Here is a 22,781-nt window from a genome sequence, read left to right on the forward strand (position 1 = left end):
ACAATAAATACATATTTAAGTATGTCATATTCCCATCGACTGGAATAGATCATTATGAAAACACAGTCAGGTGCATTCATGGTGGGAGACTGACAGATCTTATAGCTCGAAATACTACACAGGATTTGAGATCAAACTGCTGACTAACAATTTCTGTTTAAGGGTGCAAGATTTATAACCAACTGAGGTGAATATTTTTTTATAGGGATCCCACTTTTAAGGGTACCTAAAGTAATGGGACAAATAAACAGTCATAAATTGAAGTTTTACGTGTGAGGTGCCAATCCTTTTGCAGCTAATTCCAACTACTTCAACTATCTTCACACCCTAAACCAGGGGTGTCAGACTCGGGTTGGTTTCATGTGGGCCGGGGGCCGCTTTAACGTCAACTTGATTTCACGTGGGCCGGACCATTTTAGACATAATATTCAGATTTTTTTTTAATAAATGGATTAAAAGAACTGGATTAAAAGCCCTGAATATTCTGTTATATATATTTTTAGATTTTACAAAATGATTTTTGAACTAAAAACACAGAAAAAAATGGATTAAAAATTACAATTATTGATTTAAAAGGGCGAAAATCAGGAAATTTAATATACATCTATACTCTTCATTTTAATTTGGGCCTAAAACAGAAAGTTGGCACTCATGATTTACTGTCCCGGGCCACACAAAATGATGCGGCGGAACAGATTTGGCCCCGGGCCGCCCTTTTGACACTTGTGCCCTAGACCTTTTGGCCCCTTCAAGGTTTGTCTTCCACAATTAAAATGCATCCTCAAATGGATTCAGGACAGGTAACTGCCTTGGCTTTTGCACAACATTCTTAATTTCCTTTAGCTGACTTACTATAAAAATACTACCTTGTGATTACATTGGTTCAGGTTAGTGTCCATTTTTCACTACAAAGCCCTGTATCTTGAGTTATGGAATATTTGACAGAAAATGACAAGATTATATTGCCAGAAGCACTCAAGAATCCGTCCTATGACTTTTGTCAGCAGTGACATCATTATTAAATACAAGGGAATGAGTTCCATCCATATATTCAGATCTGGTCATGGAATCTGCAAGGCTAATTGTCCTGTTACTTTTGACCTTTTAAGAGACGCAAAAGTCATTTTCAAGTCCTTTTGAAACTACTTCACGCATAAGATAGGTCAAATGAGAGTGTGCCCTGGAAGAAGTATGTTATCTGTTCAGCTTCTTTGATTGGAATTGCATTTGCAAGCAAAAGTGGTCTGCAAACGGTAGGTTTTAAACTTGGTTATGGTGTGAGGTCATGATTTATTATGTAAATAACTGGCCTCTACACTGTGAACACAGAAAAGTCGTCTGGTGGGTGCCACTTTCATTAAGCTGCACTAACCATACAGCATATAAATAATGCAAAATTTGAATATATACACCAGCATTTTCTTCTTTTTTTTCCCTGTGAACCCAACTTCTATTGATCGATGTCACCCGAGAGACATTTTGCCTGTCTCAGCCGCTGTCAAAACCCGGCCTCGTCCTTCTTGATGTACCCCCCGGCCAGCCAGGAGGCATTTTCTTGCCTCAGGACATCTGCAAATAGGACGATGACATCCAGACTTGACACCCCACTTGAGTATGTTGACATCAAGTGAGTAAATGTTTAATTGACAACATAAGTAAGAATAATCAATATCAAAGTATTTTTTTAATATCCCTCCAACCTTGCTACCAACAACAAAATGAATACGATAAAAAATTAAAGATGAAAGAAACAGCAACAGTTATTCACACCTGCATTCACAATGAAAAAAAATGTTGTCAGGCCATTTTATTTCCACTTGATAAACATCACAATATCATACCTCGACAAATCGCCCCCTGCAATTCCCCTCATTAAGTGATAATGAACCGTACAAATGCAACGTGGCTAATATTTGGTCACATAGGGCGCACTTAAAAGTCTAAAAATTTCACCTAAATAACTTTTGATTTGAATTATTGTGTATCTTGTGATAGTGATGACTTCAATTAATTTTTCTCTAATTTTCTTTTAGTGTCATCAAATATGTTACAATTACAGAGCAATGACATTTTGTTCAAGCTATGCCAAACAGGACAGAATACCTGCTGGGTCACCCACAGAGGCTCCCCAGTCTTGTATAACTGTTAAATATTTTATGAGCTTTTTTTTAATGAGTGAGAAAGATAAATCGCTGAGTTTCTCTTTTAACCACTAAAATAATGTGGTTGTGCAACTCTTCACACACCCCTACCACTAGGAAGTGAAACCCCGGGGTGCTGGAGCCTACTCCAACCAATTATGGGCAACATACAGGGGACATTGAAGCCTATTTACCCACTAGTGTAGTTGATGTGTGAAGCGCTAGCGCCTTCTTCTGTTCAAACGTCAACATTGCGTTGTCTTGATAATTAATGTGTTGCAGTTAAGTAAAGAGTGAATTTTGACATACTGATGTCGTTTTTGTCTATTTTGATTATGTAGACGAGGCAACTGAAATGATTTCCAAGAGATCCAAGTCAATGGATGCGTAGCGTATGCATTTTGTTCTTGAACATGTTAGGAAAAGACAGACTTCCACGCCGAAATAGCTCAGTTGGGAGAGCGTTAGACTGAAGATCTAAAGGTCCCTGGTTCGATCCCGGGTTTCGGCATCGCTGAATGGGTATTCCTTTTCCTCCCTTTAAAAAAAAAAGTGTGCAAAATAAGACATCAACGACGTGAACAGTCGAGAAAAGTTATGACATAGTTATGGTGCTTGATATGTCATCTTAATCACGCATCGCTGTTAATCTTAGAACAGTCTGATCTTTTTTGTTAAATATTTTCCTCTACCCACATTATACTTAGATATGCGGCTTTTTTTTATTAAATAGACGTTTATATAAAATGAAAAATACAATTCGTGCCCAAGTTGTCCTCACCAGAGGGCAACCTTTTCCTATAAAACAGTGAAGGTCGTCTCGTTGTAATTAAAAAAAAAAAACATCGTTAGGTTGGATGTTTACGTTAATGTATTATTAAAAAATAGGTTTATACAACCAGCGATGGCCCATTTGTCTTCATTCGAAAATGTTGAGGATTATTTGTACTACTACACTAAAACAATGATAAAGCCAATGAATTTTTATGATAAAAATGAGATCAATCATAGTGGATTCTAATTATTTTAGGCCAGGTCAGTCCCTTTTACTTTTTGTTTAGTACATAACCTTTATAACATGAATTTCATGTACTTGACATCTGATCGACAACTTGACCTTTGACAAAATTGAGGCCCAGTCCCTGTACGGGAAAATGTGGCAAGATGTTTTAAAATATGGCAACGTCAGAGCAGCTTCATATTTCACATACAAGTAATATTAGTCTAAGACCAGTGGAGTGTTTAGCCTAAGTCAAGTGGCAAACAAAATGAGAATGAGTACTGGAGAAAATGGATGGATATTCTTTAAATGACTTATAGGATCTTATTCAATGTAGCTGTCATAAATGCAGGTATCGAAAAAAAATGTAATGGGAATTTTCTTCCCCTTTTTCTTGAGAAGTCCCAATGCCACTCCTTACTTTATTATTACACACCTTTCTCACACAGCCTGAACTCACCGCTCCCACCACATGACACGTGAGGTGTTTATGTGGATGAACGCAAGCCACAAGAGTTCATAAATAGGTTTAAAAATACATTTCCCATGACAATTTCAAAATGGAAAGAACGGGTGTCAGTTGCACATAATGAAACTTTATTCCATGACTATTGTTTTGTGATTTAAAAAATACATTTTTAGCTTTTTTTACAAATTGCTTTCAGATCCGTCCACACCTTTTACCACTCAATGGATACCAAAAGTGGGAGGCTCTGTCATGGAAAAAAAGGTAATTGTCGCAAGCAGTTTCTTATCTTTTGTATCCATACACTGGACTATAACTACTCATTAATTTTCTGAAACGCTTATCTGTGATTTGTTAATTGTGAGTCAGCACAGAATTTCTGTCATAATCCCAAATCATGATATTTCATGTCACGAATCTAAAGCAAACTTTATTTCTTGACAATTAGTTCCGCTTGTTGGAGTCTATTGTAAACCACGTCAAATAAATTGATGCTTTTTTTATCTGAAGATTGCAGAAACATCAAAAAGTTATCAATATACACTCAATGTGCTTCATACCTGATGTTTTCCCCCAAAAACTGCTAGATCAGCATTCACCTATGGATCTTGTGATAATACCATTTAAAAAAAATGATTTACATCATTTTAAATGCGAATGATTTCACATCTTTGAATTTACAGACGACTTCATTGGGTACACTTGCCATTTTTTGGTACTTTTTTGTCACATAATCAATTCATGTAGCTACTTGGCAATGATTTTCCACTGTAAGAATATTCCATTCTAGTATCTTGGAAATTCAGCCCAAAATGTTGGGCCTTTAAATGTGATCACAGATGTGTTTGTCTCTCGTTTAAACTTTGTGATGACAAAGACGCATCGTCTTTGTCTTGCCGTCTTTCTGTAACTAAGTTACCTTTTCAGAATGAGACAAATAACAGGATACAGTTTGCTTGGCAGTGTGCACACTTGCATTTCCTGTATTTAAGCCGTCCCTTGCCATTCTACTTCCTCTTTTCGGGTGCTATTGTGGCCAAACATAAATTTAAGATTATGAAGCCCATGACACGTTGCTTTTTTAGGCCTACTTCGACTCTTATTTTCTTTCGAGTGTGAATCTATATTTTAGTCATAAAACAGCAATGCAACGTTGTAGCCGCACCATCATTCAGAATACTTCATACAGTTCATTGTGCTACATATAAAACAAATGTATGAATTACTTTCAATCATTTAGGGAAATTTTTCATTGATATGCAATAACCAGCCTTTGTGTTCAGTACAATCAAGTGAATTTTTACAAATGCCAAGCGGTTTATAATATTTCTGACTCTTCGTCAAATAAATTAGAGAAACATGTAGACAAAGATTTCATAATTAACGCTGTTTGTCGCTGTAAACAACTCGCTAACCCTCATCTCCACCCTGTAGCTACATTCCATTGCGCAACACCATATGAGGAAGAAAATCAATATCAGCCCTCAGTGTAGCAATAAAATATATGTGGTAAAGGCCAATTGTATTTGTTTAAACAGTGTTGCTGAATTTGGCTTTGAAATTTTTTTCAGCACATCAACTGATGGTTGGACACTCTAAATTGATGAATGAATGAATGAATGAATCAACTGATGGATCCCTTATCCCCCAAAAATGTAATATTTGGTCATGTTTGTCCAGAGTGATTATAGTATAGCTTGTAAATCAATGGCTTCTCTTCTAGGTTTGTAATCAGAACGCTACATGGTGGTCTACGCACCACTTGTATGACCACGTCTTGTCTCACACGCTCGAGTTGCTGACAGACGGCATCGTAACGTGATCCAGAGTAGGACTCAAAGTACGAGGCCTTTTTCATTAGGCAAGAATTTCATTGACCACTCCATCTTTAAGCCTTAATATAGCCAGGGAATGAATGCTGAACGAGTGCTGAATGCCAATGTGATTGGTGTTTTCCTTTTTTTCCTTTTTCTTTTTTCACCTTTGCTGGCCTGCCCTTCCATCATGGAAAGCTCACAACAAAAGTGCCCCCGCCAGCCTACTCCTGACCTATTTATACTCAAAGGTGTCAATCGATTAACACTTGCAAATAGATTGAGTTAGATGACATCATGTGTGTTATGTCCTTTCTAAGCAGATGTGATGGAGCAAGATATATATATATATATATATATATATATATATATATATATATATATATATATATATATATATATATATATATATATATATATATATATATATATATATATATATATATATATATATATATATATACGTATATATATATAAACAAATTACAGTTCAATTAAAGATTCTATATGTTTTTTACCTTTGTCATATCTAGACCTTCATAGTTGATTAGTTGCTAAAAATGGACAAAAGTAATGCCTCAATATTTCTGGTCATTTTGAGAACCTAACGCAAGGATAATGGCAGAGTTGTATCAGTCCAATTAAATGTTCTCTCTTCTTAAAGCTTAAAACAGGATCTTTTATCTTTACAATTCCATGGATAGACCTCATTTTGAAGCCCCTTGAGGTCCTCTCATCTTATGCACGTGAGTCAGACGAGGTCACTGGAGGAGATCCTTTTACAATTCCACCCTCCCTTTTCCTCTTGCGGGCCTCAAAAAGAGGCCGTGCGTATTGTGTTGAGCTCACAGCTAAAGTTCTTGGAGGAATACACACTAGTATCTTTATTGTGAGTGCTGAACTGATCTATCAAACCTTCTTTTAAGTAGCGCACGAGTAACATTATCTTGTTCCAGCCCCAAAGAACATGAGGAGGATAGCTGGGATAGATAACAGTGAACAGTCACATGAGGCCTCTAGTACTGTACAAAATGTAATATGTGACTGTTGATGTAAATAGTGCAACAAACATTGAACAGTTTTCCAAATTCAGATAGATTGAATACAAAATTAAATGTAGTCTTTTTGCTTATATATATACACACACAGTTGTGGTCAAAAGTTTACATACACTTGTGAAGAACATAATGAATCAACTGATGGATCCCTTATTTAAAAATGTCATTTAGCTTCACTGAAACTTATGTAAGCTAAATGTTCCTGTTGGGACGTCTGTTGAGTCAATGACCCCTTTGCCTTGGCTATCTTTAACCCTTTGAGGTAATGCTCACAGGGTTTCCAGGTCAGGTAAAGGCTGCTGACTTGCTAGCTTACCACAAGAGATGAATGTCTTAGAAAGTAAGATCCGTTCTTGCATGCCACGCATACCCCCACAGACATATTTTCCAGGCAGGGATGAGTTTCATGTTGACTTTAGGTGGTGGTGACAGGTTATCTGACATGCAACTTTGCAGGAAAGAGTTAGTGTTGTTTTCTGTCTGTGATGGGTCAAGAAGTGGTGTTTGGTCTGAAATTGGTGGGCACCAACTAAGTTACTTTCATTAGTTATTTCCATCGAATTGTATAAAGGGGGTCCAAGGAAGAAACCAATTCAGTGCAGTGTTTTTGCGTGCCTAGTGTAAATTTATTGTAGACTGGCACGTTGTTGCGGCGCACACTGGAGGTTTAGACTGGTGCTGACATTTGAAAAATGACGTTATGCCTTGCAGGACCATGCAACATTCACCGCGGCGGCACCTTGTGCCTATGCACAAAACACACAAAAATTCCCTTTTTTGTATGTATTATTTCATATTATTTATTCATTTTAATTTTTTTATTTTATAATATATTATTTTGGAGACAGATTCCTTTCAAGTCACTTTTGAAAATCATAAGGTCTAAACTTTTTTCACTTGACAATCTTAAACTTACCCCCCAAAAAAGTTCCATAATAAAAAAGTTCCATTTAAACTAGTTTTGTCCTGCCTTGGAGTTTAAATTGATGTAAATGTAAACTTGGTTTGTTACACTCTAATTTACGCTCATCCATGGTTAATACCAAACACCAAATGTCCTCTTGACTCTGCAAGAGCCTGTTTTGTTTGTTTGTTTGTTTTTGACATTGGTAAAGATACAATCTGCCACCCACTTGTCTTGAAAGCTCCGGTTTTCCAGGTTTTGCGTCACTAGTTTGGAAAGCAGAAGTCCAAATTTGGCCAAGGAATGTTGTACTTTAGTTTCCAACAGTTGTAACAGAAAATGAAAGAGTTCACTATCATAACTGTCAAAGGTTTCTATCACCTGTAGATATGATCATAATTACCTCCTCTGAGTTTGGGGTTATGATTGTGAGTGCAAATGGTTGTTTGTGTCTGTGTGCCCTATGGCTGACTGGTCACCAGGCTGTAATCTGCCTTTTGCCTGAAGTCATCTGGGATAGGCTCTGGCAACCCCCGCAACCCTTACAATGATGCGAGGTACGAAATATGAATAAATATTCTAGACGACTCAAGTGTATTTTTCACAATTTAGTAGTTTTTTTGTTTTGCTTTGCTTTGTGTCACTTCAGTTTTAGTTGTAAAACATTTCCTTGCTCCTATTCAAGTTATATTTGTTTTCTTCTGGTATGAGGAAGGAGTAATAGCCAAATTCATCTAATCAGATCACTGTGATACTGTTTTATCGTAGTGTACTATGACCTGAGAACAAAAGAGCAAATTCGTGCACTATTAAATTTGCAATCTATGTTTTCTATTGTCCAGGCCCTTCAAAATGAAGATAAGGGACTCTTATTCATAATGAACTCAACAGCTACAGGAAAAGTATGGAAAGCAAAGAAAAACATTAAGCAGTGTCTTGCAAATGAACATGCGCCTCCATATCCAGTCGAGGCTGGCGAGGGCTTATGGATGGACCTTTAACATGTCCTAGCTTTATACCCATAATGTTCTCACAGCATGGCAAATACAGCTCCCTAAGCTTTCACACTAATGCATACAGGGCATTTCATTTAGTTGACTCATGGGTGTGAAGGGAGGAGGAAGGTTGAAGTATGAGGGGGGGCATAAAGTGCATCGTTGTTGCCAGCCTTAATCCTTCTGATATGGGATGAATATAGCCTTCTGACCGTTAAACTCAGATCAACCAGACTTTATTTATACTCCGGAAACCCTTTACCCCGTCTATTAAAATGGGTAACAAGCCTGGGGTTGATATGTGCCCACCAGAGACATTTTAGATGTTTTTGTAGGCAGTTGTTGGAAATTATTCTTGCGACAGCTCATGTATGGCGAGAAGTGTTTGTTAAATTATTCTGTCTCAGCTCCCTCATTTCCAGCTATATTTAAACGTGCTCTTATTAAGAGTATATCCTCTTGAGCTTGAACTCTGGCTCTAAATTAGTTATTTTTTAATACCCATGTCCTGGTAAGACTGTAGATTGGTTGTTAATTTTGTCATGAATGGCCGAAGAGAATATTATACGTTGCTCTGTTGGGAATATTCTATCTCACATCTTGATTAAATGGTTCACTTTAGACTTACTTGGGTGGAATACCCCAGTTTCACAGTGCTGGAGTCCTGGTTTCATCTGCCATTTGTGTTATCTCATATCACAGGTTTCCACTTTCCAGGCTTCCTTCCTTTTCAGCGATCACAAACCAACTGGACATGTGGTGAAATGACTTTTCGGAGTAAACCTCACTCGTTTACTGGCAAGGCCTCCTCCGTCTGCCGCCTCAGCATTCTCAGTGAGTCTGTGTTCTCAGAGAAAAGGTCCTGATGTCCTTTTCTGTTGGCCAGCCGAGCAGTGATACACCCACAACCTGTTCTATTTTATCCAATCTTTGTTCTAAACTGTTCTCCTTTTGTCAGATCCATTCTTGATCTCTGGGATTTACCGCTGCCTGTCATCAAGAGGGTCAAGATTATGCAACTCCAGGATTATTTCAATAGACAAATTGAGTCAGACAAGCTGAAACCACAGAACATAGACTTGGCAAAAAACGCATTCCCACACAAAAGATCACACGCTTCCTTCTTGTAGTACGAACTGAAAAATGTAAAATGTGGATAGAATCTATCAAAAGTGCGCTCATATTGAGATTTGTGGTTGTGGGGGCGGGGACCTTCCAACAAATTTGGTCTGTCAACAGGCTTCAAAATGCAGTATTTAGCTATTGTTAGTGTAGTGGTCCAAATACCTTAGGTGACTTTTGTACAGCTGGCATGGAATCGATTCTCGCTCACGCACTCTTCATAATCACCCGGCGTCTGACTGGCACAGGCAACGGGGTTGTCCAGTTTTTGCAGTGAGTCAAGTCGGATGGGCTCTAGCCATCTGCCATGACCTTGAACTGAATAACTCATTCATAAAATGCTTTGTCCTTACTAAAACATGCTGAAGTCATAGCCTACAAAATTAATTTGCTACAGAAGTAGTTTTGTGATTTTTTTTTCGTAAGTAGAGTCACATTTTATACATAAAATCCCTGTTTCATTCCAACACAACTCCCTTCACCATTTAAAAATGATAAGAGTATACAAATTGTACAAAATATGAGTTAACTATGAGCATTTGGGCCGCCGCATGGCCGAGCGCAAATTATTTGATTGTTTTGCAACTTTAATTTTCTTTCGTATTGAGAGACGAAATTTTTACATTAGGGCGCATCATAACTTGGATTATTAATTATCTGGGTGTTTTCTTAAGGTCAGGTATAACTGTATAAAACTCCTGTGAGAACATGTTGAACTGTACACTCATTTGCCTGGGAGCTGATTATAGGACAAATGCATTCTTTTGAAGGTTCACTTTGCTTTTGCGCTGAACATAGTAGAGGCACAGACGACTGGCACCAGCCCGCTCCCCCTCTGGCCCAAATCCCAAGCCCCTCAGGATCCCCATTAAAGCCTCTCTGTCACGAAGGCCTGCCGGGTCTAGTTTCTCTTGGCACCACAATGTGACCAAATGAGTGCAACAAATGGCGGGAGGGGATTAACTGGAGATGAGTGACTAAGGTTTCTCACATTTACACACGTGCATTAATTGCACAAGAAATACACCCTCAAAGTTCAGATATATAATAGTTTCCTGTTAAATATTGTCAGAATTTTAAGCCATCATCTTAACAGCGTTGATTTTCACCATCAAATAGAACAAAGTGATGGAAGGAACACTTTGTTCATGAAACCTTTAAAACATGCCTTTTAACAACAATGGCGTCTTCTTGCATTCTTAAAATCTGATGCTCAGATTCCTCATTGACTGCTGCAAATTTCATTCTGAATTGACTATGGTGCTGTCACTGGCTCATGTCTGCCAACGCACAATTCAAAAATTCTCGTTTTTCACCCTTTACAACCAATACTCACAATGAACACGCAAAAGGACAGGTTTTGGATGTGTTAAAGAATTATATAATTAGCTAATCTTGATCATTTATGTTTGGAAATCAGATACAGTACAGCACCAGTTTATTTAGTTTCTACTTGACCTGTTTGAGATTTTCTTTACAGAAGGCATTTTTTTAAAAAGGACAAAAGAAACTCATAGTGCTAAAGATATTATTTTAAAGACATTAACTGACTGGATGAATTCATAAATATGTTTTGTGTGCAGCTAGTTCTTTCTACATGCACACCATGTACTGTAATGTACTGGAATTATTCCACTAGATTGAAGGAGAAAGATGAGAGGCCATTCAAAACTCTGTTTGTTTTCTTTTTCCTTTTTCACGCTTTATCTTACCAGCTTTTCCTTTCCTCGTCACCTTTCTTCATCAGTGTGAGCCCAGATACTGCAGCCTGGAAAATTCCACACTGCAGCAAGAAGAGGGGTAGCAGAGGAGGAGGAAGAAAAGAGTGAGAGAGTGAAAGAGAGAGAGAAAGAGAGAGAGAGAGAGACACGCAGGTTGGTAGATGAGGTTGAGAGGAACAAGATAAGAATGTTTAAAAACAGTTATCGATTAATGTATTGCATAACAAATGAGACCCTATTTACCATACAAGTCTAATAAGAGAGAAATAAAATGATGTCTGTCTAGTTATGAACATGATGGTTATAAATGATGTTGATGCCAAAGCCATATTTAATCTAAATTCTCCACTATGGCACAGGAAGTAGGACAGCCAATTCCTGCAGGAAATAGTGTCCTTACCAGGATACTGTATAATGGGTAGAGACAGAGCTGCATTTAGAATTGATATGAAATGGGTTGGAAGCAGACTTCAGTGGGTGAGGGTGGTGTGATGCAGCTCTCTGTACAAACTTAACTCTGCAGAAACGTGAATCAATCATCACGTGCATTGAGATTGGGAAGAAAAGCACTGCAGTGCTCCAATATTGCAGCACCCAAAAACACATTTCACATCTGCTTTGGAAATCATACCACAGCAGTCACAGTATATGGTATTGTGCACCTTCCAATTTACTACATGTTTAATGTTGTGCAAAAAATTAAAAACATGTCAACGTAGCATTATTCTTTTTTACATTGATTCATTTTCCGTCACGCTTATCCACACAACCATGTTTTTAGGACTCACGTGATGAGAGGGACTTAAAATGATGGCATAATTGTACCGACTCCCATTAAAATGAGTTTGAATGTGATTGGTTGATGATTATGATGATGATGATGATGCACACAACTACATGTCAATCTAAAGAGGCTGTGTAAATAGAGCAACCACATTTTTCAGTTTCCATCTTCATTTCCTTTTGATTGATTTGATACAAATTGTCGCTCATGTTATCTCATCCGTATTGCGTGTTTAAAATATCTGTTTATTTTTCAGTAAAACAAAAGGGAAAGAGAAAACATTTTAGATATAATATTTAGATTTAAAAAAAAAAATCAGATTAAAAGAACTGAATCAAAAGCCCAAAATATTCAGTTAGTTAGAGATCTAAAATAGATTTAAAAAATGCTTTTTGAACTAAAAACAACACAAAAATACAATGTGGGATTTAAAAAAATGAGATTATTGATTTACAAAGGACAAAAAGAGGAAATATTTCCTATACATCTATAATCTTCATTTGAATTTGATCATAAAACAGAAAATTGGCACTCATGATTTACTTCTCAGGCCGCACAAAATGATGTGGCAGGCCAGATTTAGCCCCCGGGTCGCAACTTTGACACCTGTGCTGTATGACCTGTTTACGTGCACAAATTACAATAAAGGTCCAAACTAATCAATCAACCTGCCTGCAAGTAATATTCCTCACATGGATTCACACAGCAGTCGGATTAATGCGGTATCGAGTGGTAGCATGTAGGTTATATTTTTGTTGACGTCATAGGGTGCAAAAAAAGGCCAACGGGTCAATGGGATTCATAAGGTATTTATAATTTAGTTATTCAAATAAGCTAAAAGCTGTTTGGATAGACACATGGGTGACTGGGTGGGTTGCTTGGGTTTGTACGAGTGGATGATGAATGGAAAGAGAACAGCAGGCAACGCCAATACTTTTTTTTCAGACATTCAGCATTATTGTGCAGTTTCCTCATTTTTCAGTGCACTGTCTGCCTGCTTTTGTGCATTTATTTACTTCATGGAAATGTTGCCGAATTTCCTTGTGAATTATTTACACTTTGGTCACGCTCTGGAATATCAACAGCCAAGCTCTTGTTACACTGCTTCTTTACGTGTGTCGTACTCCAACCTAAATTGCTTAGAATTTTTTTTTCCACATTGTGGATGGCATTTTGTGTTTCTCAGTTCAACCTCAAACACGTAAAGTTTCTCACATTGCCCTCAGTTTCAATTAAACAGACGAGAAAGCACACTGGTTGAACAATGCGGATTGTTGTGTTCAAACTCAGCTTCTCCAACTTTTGATCCCTTACAAACTCTGCGACCTGAAATGTGGATCTGATAAACATGTACTTCTGGATTCTTTGTAAAATAGTTCCAGGAACTCCACATCATTTTTTTGGATCAGAAATAGATGTTTGGGGAACACATTGTAACTGCCAGCCCTGTGTCATAACTCTTTACTGACAGATGAACCAGTGAAGCAATTTCTATTTTCTCTCATATCACAATACCCGTCTATCCTTTATCTATAGGACCTATTCTCTCTGAGGACATAAATGTGCTGGGACTGGCTTTAGCTCATCCATCCGTCTGGTTGTTAGAGTACATGGAGAAGTCCCAAAAACCACTTGCATAACTTCATGTGGATCTGTTGCAAAATATTCAGTCTGATGTTCTAAACTTTGGCTATAAAATAGTGGCCTCGGGAGAAACAGGACCAATACATTGACAGTGAAATTTCCCGATTACGGGATAAATAAAGTGATCTAATCTAATCTAGTCATACACTGTCATTTAACTAAGAAAATTACATCTCCAATATTTTCCTTTTTATTTAAATAATTGGTAAAATTACGGTACTGTCGACTTTTTTCTGTGGTCATATTTGTAACATACTTCTGGTCTAGCAGGTTTTTCTGTTCTTCTGCTTACACTTTAACTTGCGTTTTCTCAAAATGTTTTGGGCAATTTTAAGAAAACCTAGAGTACAGCATTTCACTCTAATTGTGTCTACTCCTGTTGAACATTTTGTCCTAACCGTCAGGATACATCTGTTCTTGTTACATAACTCCGTGAACGTATGGTCTTCTCTTACTCCCTAACACAAATGGTATGCACACACACACACAAGACTACACACTCACACACACTCTAGGCCACAAAATGATATGTTGGGAAACTCCGAATAGTTCACAAAACCATGTGGAGGGAGGAGTCTACTTTTTAACAGAAGGCCATGTTTACTTTTTTTCCCCTGATAAGAAGGATAAGTGGCAGTGAACTTGATAGTCAGGCAACACAGGTTACAGCATTTACGGCCATGACCTTTGCACAAAAATAAAGATAATGTTTGCACTTTTTAGCTTTCCCAAGTCAGCGGATTGTTTGCTTTAAGTTTTTTTTTTTTAACAATCTGTGTAGAGTTGGAGGCAACCAGGGAGGTTAAATGAAAAGGTAGCATTGGAGAAGATGAGTGTTTCCATATGACTTGATAAACTTCTTGGAAGCCTTTGGATTGTAAATACCTTGTTCTTTGTTTTGGAATCCTTAGCATGCAAGTGTTGGAGCTAGTGTGTATGTGTGGGGGCGTGCAGAATCTCAATATTATGGTTCTGGCTGCTGGTAGTCCAACCCGCCACGTGATGTCCCATGAAGCACGTGGACACCATGCAAAAGGAGAGGATTCACTCATTTTTTGATGAATGTCTCTTTGTGTGTGTTAGCAAGTGGGAAAACAAGCTAATAAAATGCAATTTAATGCTCCTCTCTTAATAATAAGCTTGAAGTTAAATTAAGTGGGTCACATGAGATTTGTTTTTCTTCTCTTGTTGGTTTCTCCACCCACTAAACTTTCCAGACATACAAGATTTTTGTGCATGTCATGCCTCTTTTGGACTGTGTCCAACTTCACCCAATGTAAACAAAGGCATCTAAGTGGTACGGGTTGCTTTGTTTTGTTCTTAACTTGGCATTATACAGTGTGGGAGCTCACAATGACAGCTCATCATTTTACAATTATTTTGAGTACAGAATGTCCTTGCATGTTTTTGAGGGGAAAAAAGGAGGGTGATTCCTCCTAGTTGCGAATATTGTGTCATTCGACTCCTGCCGTTTTGGATTATGTCATATTTGTGTGACAGGGTGGAACATTGTTGTTTGGATATTTTTTGTAAATCATTTATTCACAGAGAAAGAGTGAAGCAAATGGTTGGGAAACCCTGAAACTTGTTTACAATTCATTGAACTCAGTTAAATACTTAGTGCATCAGTCTCACAGTTCTGGGGTCGACGGTTCAATCCCAGGTTGGTCCTAACTGTGTGGAGTTTGCATGTTTGCCACAGGATTGTGTGGGTTTTCTCGGGGTACTCCGGTTTCCTCCCACATCCCAAAAACATGCATAGGAGGGATAAGATTGTGGGTGTGGGATGGTGGTAACAACTGGTGACCAGTTTTGGTTATACTAGTCTGTCTTTTGTATGAGGTCAGCTGGGATAGGCTCCAACAGCCTGCAACCTTGACAAGGATATGCAGTGTTGAAAATGGATAAATTAGCAGTTTTCCAATTGAAGTCTTTGAAAGTAAGATGCAGCCGATCCTGGCTAACAGTGAAGGACAGGCACAATGTCCATACTGGATTGGTTGCTAGTCCACTGGAGGTTATTAAATGTTGTTCAATTGACAATTATTCAAACTCACATTGACAAAGTTGGGCCATTTAAAGCATTGGTCTTCAAACCAGTCCACAAAGGGGTGCAGGATTTTGTTCCATCCAAACAAGTTGCCACATTTTCTGGTGTCTTGCAAGTGTAATCATTTGATTGCAGTAAAGTGCTGCTTGTTTTAGGAGAAACATAATTGGTTAAACAGTTTGATGTGGATCGGTTGGAACAAAAAACAGGACCCACAACGACCCTTGAGGACCAATTTGGTGACCCATGATTTAGAGCACAAAGTGGCGGCCCGGGGGCCAAATCTGGCCCGCCGCATCATTTTGTGCGGCCCGGGAAAGTAAATCATGAGTGCCGACTTTCTGTTTTAGGATCAAATTAAAATGAAGAGTATCGATGTATAAATTTCCTGATTTTCCCCCTTTTAAATCAATAACTGTAATTTTTTTAATCATTTTTTTCTGTGTTTTTAGTTCAAAAATCATTTTGTAAAATCTAAAAATATATTTAAAAAACCTAAAATAAACATTGTTTTAGATCTATAAAAAACTGAATATTCAGGGCTTTTAATACAGTTCTTTTAATCCGTTTATTAAAAAAATCTAAATATTATATCTAAAATGGTCCGGCCCACATAAAATCGAGCTGATGTTAATGCGGCCCACGAACCAACCCGAGTCTGACACCTTTGGTCTAGAATATTCATTCATATTTCATACCTCGCATCCTCGTAAGGTTTGCGGGTGTTGCCAGAGCCTATACCAGCTGACTTCTGAACAGTCAGCCATAGGGCACACAGACACAAACGACCATTTGCACTCACAATCATACCCCCAAACTCAGAGGAGTGAATCACTACACTATCTAGAATACATATGACTAAATCTTCACCACGGTGTAATTATGACTGGCCCAAAAGATCATATCTACAGGTGATAGAAACCTTTGACAGTGTGATAGTGAACTCTTTCATTTTCTGTTATAACTGTTGGAAACTAAAGTACAACATTCCTTGGTCAAATTTGGACTTCTGCTTTGCAAACTAGTGACGCAAAACCTGGAAAACCGGAGCTTTCAAGACAGGTGGGTGGCAGATTGTATCTTTACCAATGTAAAAAACAAACAAACAAAACAGGTTCTTGCAGAGTCAAGAGGACAATTGGTGTTTGGTGTTAACCATGGATGAGCGTAAATTAGAGTGTAACAAACCAAGTTTAAATTTACATCTCCTTCACACAATTTAAACTCCAAGGCAGGACAACACTAGTTTAAATAGTTCAAAAATCATTTTGTAAAATCTAAAAATATATTTTAAAAAGCTAATATAAACATTGTTTTAGATCTATAAAAAACTGAATATTCAAGGATTTTAATCCAGTTCTTTTAATCAATTTATTTAAAAAAATCTAAATATTATATCTAAAATGAAAACGTGAAATCAAGTTGACGTTAAAGCGGCCCACAAACCAACCCGAGTCTGACACCCTTGATTTAGAGTAATCCAATATGCACGTTTTTGTAACGTGGTAAGAGCAGCCGTAGCCTGAGAACGCACATGGAAACCGGCAGAACAGGCAAACTCCAGGAAGCATTATTTGCTGAATTAGCGAAAGAAAGCTGAGATTATCTGAGAAACTTGAGACTGTTGCCAAATTTGAAGGAAAAGGGATTGTAGTGCCGCTTGGTTGAATTTAATGAGAAGGAAAGCAGACCCCAAGTGTAAAACTGCCCTGTTAATACATTGTTTCTACAATATCAAGCTCTTTCCGGCAGGCAAGCCTTTGTGGAAATAAAGAATGGAAAAAGTGTAATGTGCACTTGTGTTCAATATGTTTAGTGATCGCCTAACAACAACAGTTCCTTCTGGTGCACATTCAGCCTTTGACTATGGCAGGATGTTGATGTGATGGTGGGCCAGACAGGATGTGGGCAGAGGCAGGGGGCGGGGCACCAATGAAAAGACACTGCGGTGGAATTATAGTAGAACACATTTTATCAGTGTACTAAAATAATTTGGCATTTGAAAAAGCAGAATCAGGCCCAATTACTTGGGAGAGATCAATAATATTGGTAATAGTTTAAAATTCATTTTTAGATCTTGGGACTTCTGGAGTTCATTAAAAGAGGCAAACTTTTAAAGGGAAAAAATATGTTTATAATGACATTTCTTAATTACAGGGCAAAAACTAAACTAAACTATTTCTTTTGAGAATGACTTCATGCTGCATTTTGCAACATGTATCATATGTTTACAAACAAAACTCCTATGGAGGTCCTTCGTGAACCGGACCTAAGTGGGTCAGTCTTGTTGGCATTTAACTGACAGGCCGAAGTACTGATAGCATGGTATTATCTCTCAACACTGCAATTATCTGATGACAAGTCATTAGGTGTAATCGTCTGTGCCTCTGGGAAGCCTTTTTTTGGTCATGTGGGTGTAAGTTTATGTTGGCACTCTGCCACCGGCCAGTGCATGGTCTCAGCTTTCGCTGCACGTGAGCTGCTGTTGTGGTATCTAGGATGTTTGTTTTTGTACTGTTGCGGATTTAAAACGGGTGGCACTAATGCAATATTTTTAGAGGAGGGGACTGAACACATACAGTGTAACAATGTCAAGCTGTAACAATAGATTCTTTTTTCAGGTATAATGATTATGCAAAGCCTTGACTAAAAAAAGAATGGCTATGTAAAGCTTCCGGAATGCATGTGTGGAATGTGTCAGTTGAGTTGAAGAATTTCATCTCAATGTGTGAGACCCCTCAGGTGCTTTCCTCCTCACCCGACTATAATTGCACGTGTTGGCCAACTGCAACCAACCTTCTATGTAATAAGTGCAAAACTACAAGATGACTTTTGCTATCATTGTTTAGATTTGCTAGATTAGATTACACTAGTGTGGTGGTGTGTATTTCCTCATATCACCATTCACAGGGGGCGGTTCGATTTTGTGTATCATCACTTCAAAAAAAACTAATGAAAATGGACATAAAAGTACATTTATATCAATTTATTTCTGGAACCTCATTCAGGACTAAATTAAGCATGTTTTTCTTTTATGTTTTATGGCATATGGCCACCATTGTTACAACCTTTTAAAGTACAGGTCAATGTCTAAACAGCACATCCAATGAAAAGCCAAGTTTCACTTAAATGCCAAATGTTAACTATGTTTTACAGGCAGGTTTAATGTTTGTGAATAATACCCATTTCCTTGTTGTGGCTATAAGACCTGGCTCACGTTTTATGAACCACAATATTTATGGTTGAAACATCCTCCTTATCTGTCAAACAAGACCACACCATGTTATTGAATTGGGTGAATGCATCAATTGTCAAAACATTGAAATGACACTTTTTGATACAAGAGAAAACATATAATCCTTTTGTCTTATGGATATTATTAAATATATTTTATTGTAACATTCTACATGAACAATTTGGAGGTAGCCAATCATTGCAGAGTAAATAACTTTCCTTCAAGACCATATCAAGAAAGCGCCATGCAATTAGTTTTTATGATGCTGACAGATATAAATCCACAGACAAGGTAGTGCTTAGACAGTGTTTTTATCACTAGTGACGTACACTGTGATTAGATGATAAATCAAATAAGTCTTGTTTATTTGTTTTCCATCATAGGCAAAAGGAATAATAAGGATATTTGTGAGGGTGTGTTTTGGGAAATGCAGGTGTAAAAAACTGTCCTTGATATTTGACATTCAAAATTGAATATTCTGATATAAATACTATTTTAAGTCGAATAGAAAAAGCTCTTGAAATGTTACTTGAAATATTGGCAACCAACAAAGTGTGGTTAACTTTCGCTTTTCATTCTGATAATGGCTCATATTTGTGCTTAGATGAATTTATACTATTGGATGTTTCAGTTTGTTATGCTCATGTCGTAAGTAATAAGCTAAATTAGCCTTGAGAAGTGGACCTTTGTCACAATCCAGTATACTCGATGGAATTATGTTATGATTTCCAATGGCTGCTTTGCTTGGAGATCTGGGTTATTTATAAAATGCATTTGAAAAAGGTTGGTATTTGATGGAGATTACATCACCACCCAGACTGTTGAAACTGAGGGCCCAGTGATACTGCCTGAGTTTATTGTCCATGGGCATAGAGCCGTGACATGAGCGGAACTAAAGAAACACTGATGAAAGATGAGGTCAAGTTGGCAAAGCCCTAAAATATGTATAAATACATAATTTGCATATGTAAAATATTGTCTTTTTTCCCACAAATTCCATACATCTTGAAGTGTATTGACTTCTGACCTCAACCCTATCAAACAGATATCAGTGGAAAAATCTTTGTAGGCAAGACAAGAGAGAAAATTCTGGGTGTCCTGTTTCAGGGTTGATGATTTAATCCCTTCTGGTTCTGGCTGTGGGATTCTTCTTGTCTATTTGTAATCCCAGTGCCAAACTGGAACATCAGAGATTAGTGTGATTAGACTTTAAAGACTTGTCTGATGCATTAGGTTAAGCATCATTCAAAAACCCAGTCCAATTTGGTCAGTATTCCTAAAGCATAGTGGGAATGTGTGGCATTTCAATTTGCTCTACAATAAACTTGAATAACTGTTGGCTCATTTCTTGGCCGGTTAATATATATAGTATTTTTTTTTAATAAAGATACTGCATTTTAGCTCTATTCCTAACAGGTTGGGAATAAAATGCATTTTTGGAATGCTTGTTATGTGGTGCGCTCACAAAAGCTTTACCACATGAGTGATATTAACAAGAATAGGATGACAGGAATTCTAAGGACAAGGCCCATGTGATCGAATCTTTTGAGGGCCCCTTTCAAGGAAATTTCCTGCTTACGTCATATGATCTCATACCCTTACATCATGATGCTATGTCGTCACAAAAATCAATCAATGAATCAATCCTTTATTTATATAGCAGGTTCGCATGATCGAAATATTATATCAACAATTTTAGGTGCCATTTTAAGTAGGATATCTTGTATTACATATGTAAAAACAAGATTTAACTATTGAACTTTTACAAGTTTTTCAGATTTGACTAGTGCGAAGCATTCAAAGAATCTTAACCCCTTCACATTTAGCCTGCTTAACTATTTTTTGTGACACTGTGAATGCTGAAATGGGGGCTTTAATTCGACCCTCAAAATATTCCGGCTTTTGATATATCGTAATATCAACGGCGAAAGTCAAAGCCTACCTGGAATGCTATAATTAAGAACTGAGACTCACTGGACCATGCCTCTATGTGCTAGGTAGGGTTAGACAATTCAAAAGTGACTTGAGGGATCCAACTATAGTGGCAGGCCTGATTTCATCTTTCCAATTTAAGCGTGGCCTAGCCAGTTGTACAAATAAATAACCTCATAGCTAGATTTAAGGAGGCCATATAAGCTAAACAACTGGCCGAGAATGTTTGGGCTGTGATATCATTTGTGACATCTCTTGATAAAATGCATCTTTGCCATTCTGTGGATGCACATCACTTTAATCAGTGCATTGTATACTGTGGATCTAAGCTGTCGGAACAGTCACACAAAAAGATCGGTTATGACAAAAGAAATCTGATTTGTGCATTAAGACTTGTGGTCTGATCATCGACATAGTGTTGGATTGGATTGGATAACTTTATTCATCCCGTATTCGGGATTTCAGTGACTAAATAGCGCCACTATTTGTCATCCAATGTGACTGATTACAACAACAACAACAAAAAACCTCAAACCAAGCCAAAAGCAAATGACAGTCACTAAGATCTGACTTTAAACTAACAACGATGTTTTTCTACTCAGCACTTGGGCCAACAATTCTCCTACTCATATGCAGAAATTCCTCTGCTTGAGGAAGTGGACATACTGAACAAGGCTCCACCAGCTTGTGGCCACACTTAGACCGCCTGACCAGCAGATTTAGGGTGAAAAGGTCAAACTGACTTGGTGAGCCACTTTTCTGGCACTCTAACAAGATCTCCCGTTGGGACATACCGTACAATTCCCATTAGACGTTCAGCTGTGACAATATGAACATGTTTGCTGTTGACTGTTGGTCCACCACAAATGAAGGAGGGTCACTGAGGGGAGGGTGGCTGTCGTGCGTCATGTTTCCTGCTGCGGGCATCCAATGCAATGCACTAAGAAACATGGAAATAAATCAATCGTAATTAGTGAACAGACTTTGTTTTGAGTTTACACATTCAAATCAAATTTTTTCATTTGTTGTTCAAGTGATGATTTTTTTTTAAAGTGCATCAAAAGTTATCACTCAGTGTTTTACTAGATGTTTTTCAAGAGTTGCAAAAAGATAAGTACTTAATAGTAAATGTGAATTATTGTACGTATTGTTTATTTATTTACTTGGAAAGCGGGTGAGGAAATGGCCATTATTTATGTGCACATGGTCAAAATTCATGTGAATGTTGCACATACATATGTATGTATTTAATTAGTTGGAAAATAATAATTTAAAATGGCCAAAATATATTTGTCAGCACTCATAATTGCTGTGAATGTGCCCCATGAACTATCCCGTGAGTTTGACATGCCTACCAGTGACTGTTCTCCAGTCAAGTAATAGCGTTTGTGTACTATTCACTCTTGAATCCATACTAGTATTGAGTAGGACAGAACCCACACTTTCTCCACTAATAAATGGGCCATTACAACTGCAATGACAATTAGTTTTAAGTATTTTTATGCATTTTCATTAGGTGAATCAATTCAGATAGATCACTACTGAAGGCCCAAGTACGAGAAAATCATGCCATGTCACTGGTATTTTCAAGCCATGAAAACATGAATGTACACGGTGTTCCATTTATACAAACCTAGAAATCTGCTTGGTGCTTTATTACACAAACTTGAATGCAAGATGCCTGTTGTCTCTAGTTCAAGAAAACTGAAAAACGTGCATCCCAAGAGGGGTAAAGTATACCTTACCAAGAAAAAAAAGGACTTCAATGTTTTGTTTTTGTCTCTAGTATTTTTCCTGTTCTCCCCTCCCCCTGTGTTTTTCTCTCTCCCCCTTTGTTTGCGTGATGCCTTCCGAGATGCCTTGTCCCCTCCCAGCGACAAGAGCGCCTCCGTGATTGGCTTATTCTCACGGAGAG

General features: G+C 37.7%; 1 long non-coding RNA gene and 1 other non-coding gene across 2 annotated transcripts; one reads left to right on the top strand and one right to left on the bottom strand.

Annotated features, from left to right (window-relative positions):
• Positions 1-2,579: 2,579 nt before the first annotated feature.
• On the top strand, positions 2,580-2,652 carry trnaf-gaa (transfer RNA phenylalanine (anticodon GAA)). The gene has a single exon. It is a non-coding gene; the product is annotated as a tRNA-Phe (tRNA).
• Positions 2,653-10,921: 8,269 nt separating this feature from the next.
• LOC144075706 (uncharacterized) lies at positions 10,922-22,712 on the bottom strand. The gene is made up of 3 exons (XR_013300610.1): positions 22,500-22,712; positions 21,661-21,806; positions 10,922-11,283 (listed from the first exon to the last, which is right to left on the bottom strand). It is a non-coding gene; the product is annotated as an uncharacterized LOC144075706 (long non-coding RNA).
• Between the last annotated feature and the right edge of the window lie 69 nt (positions 22,713-22,781).

This window comes from Stigmatopora argus, chromosome 6 (assembly GCF_051989625.1).
Source record: "Stigmatopora argus isolate UIUO_Sarg chromosome 6, RoL_Sarg_1.0, whole genome shotgun sequence".
NCBI classification, from domain to species: domain Eukaryota; kingdom Metazoa; phylum Chordata; class Actinopteri; order Syngnathiformes; family Syngnathidae; genus Stigmatopora; species Stigmatopora argus.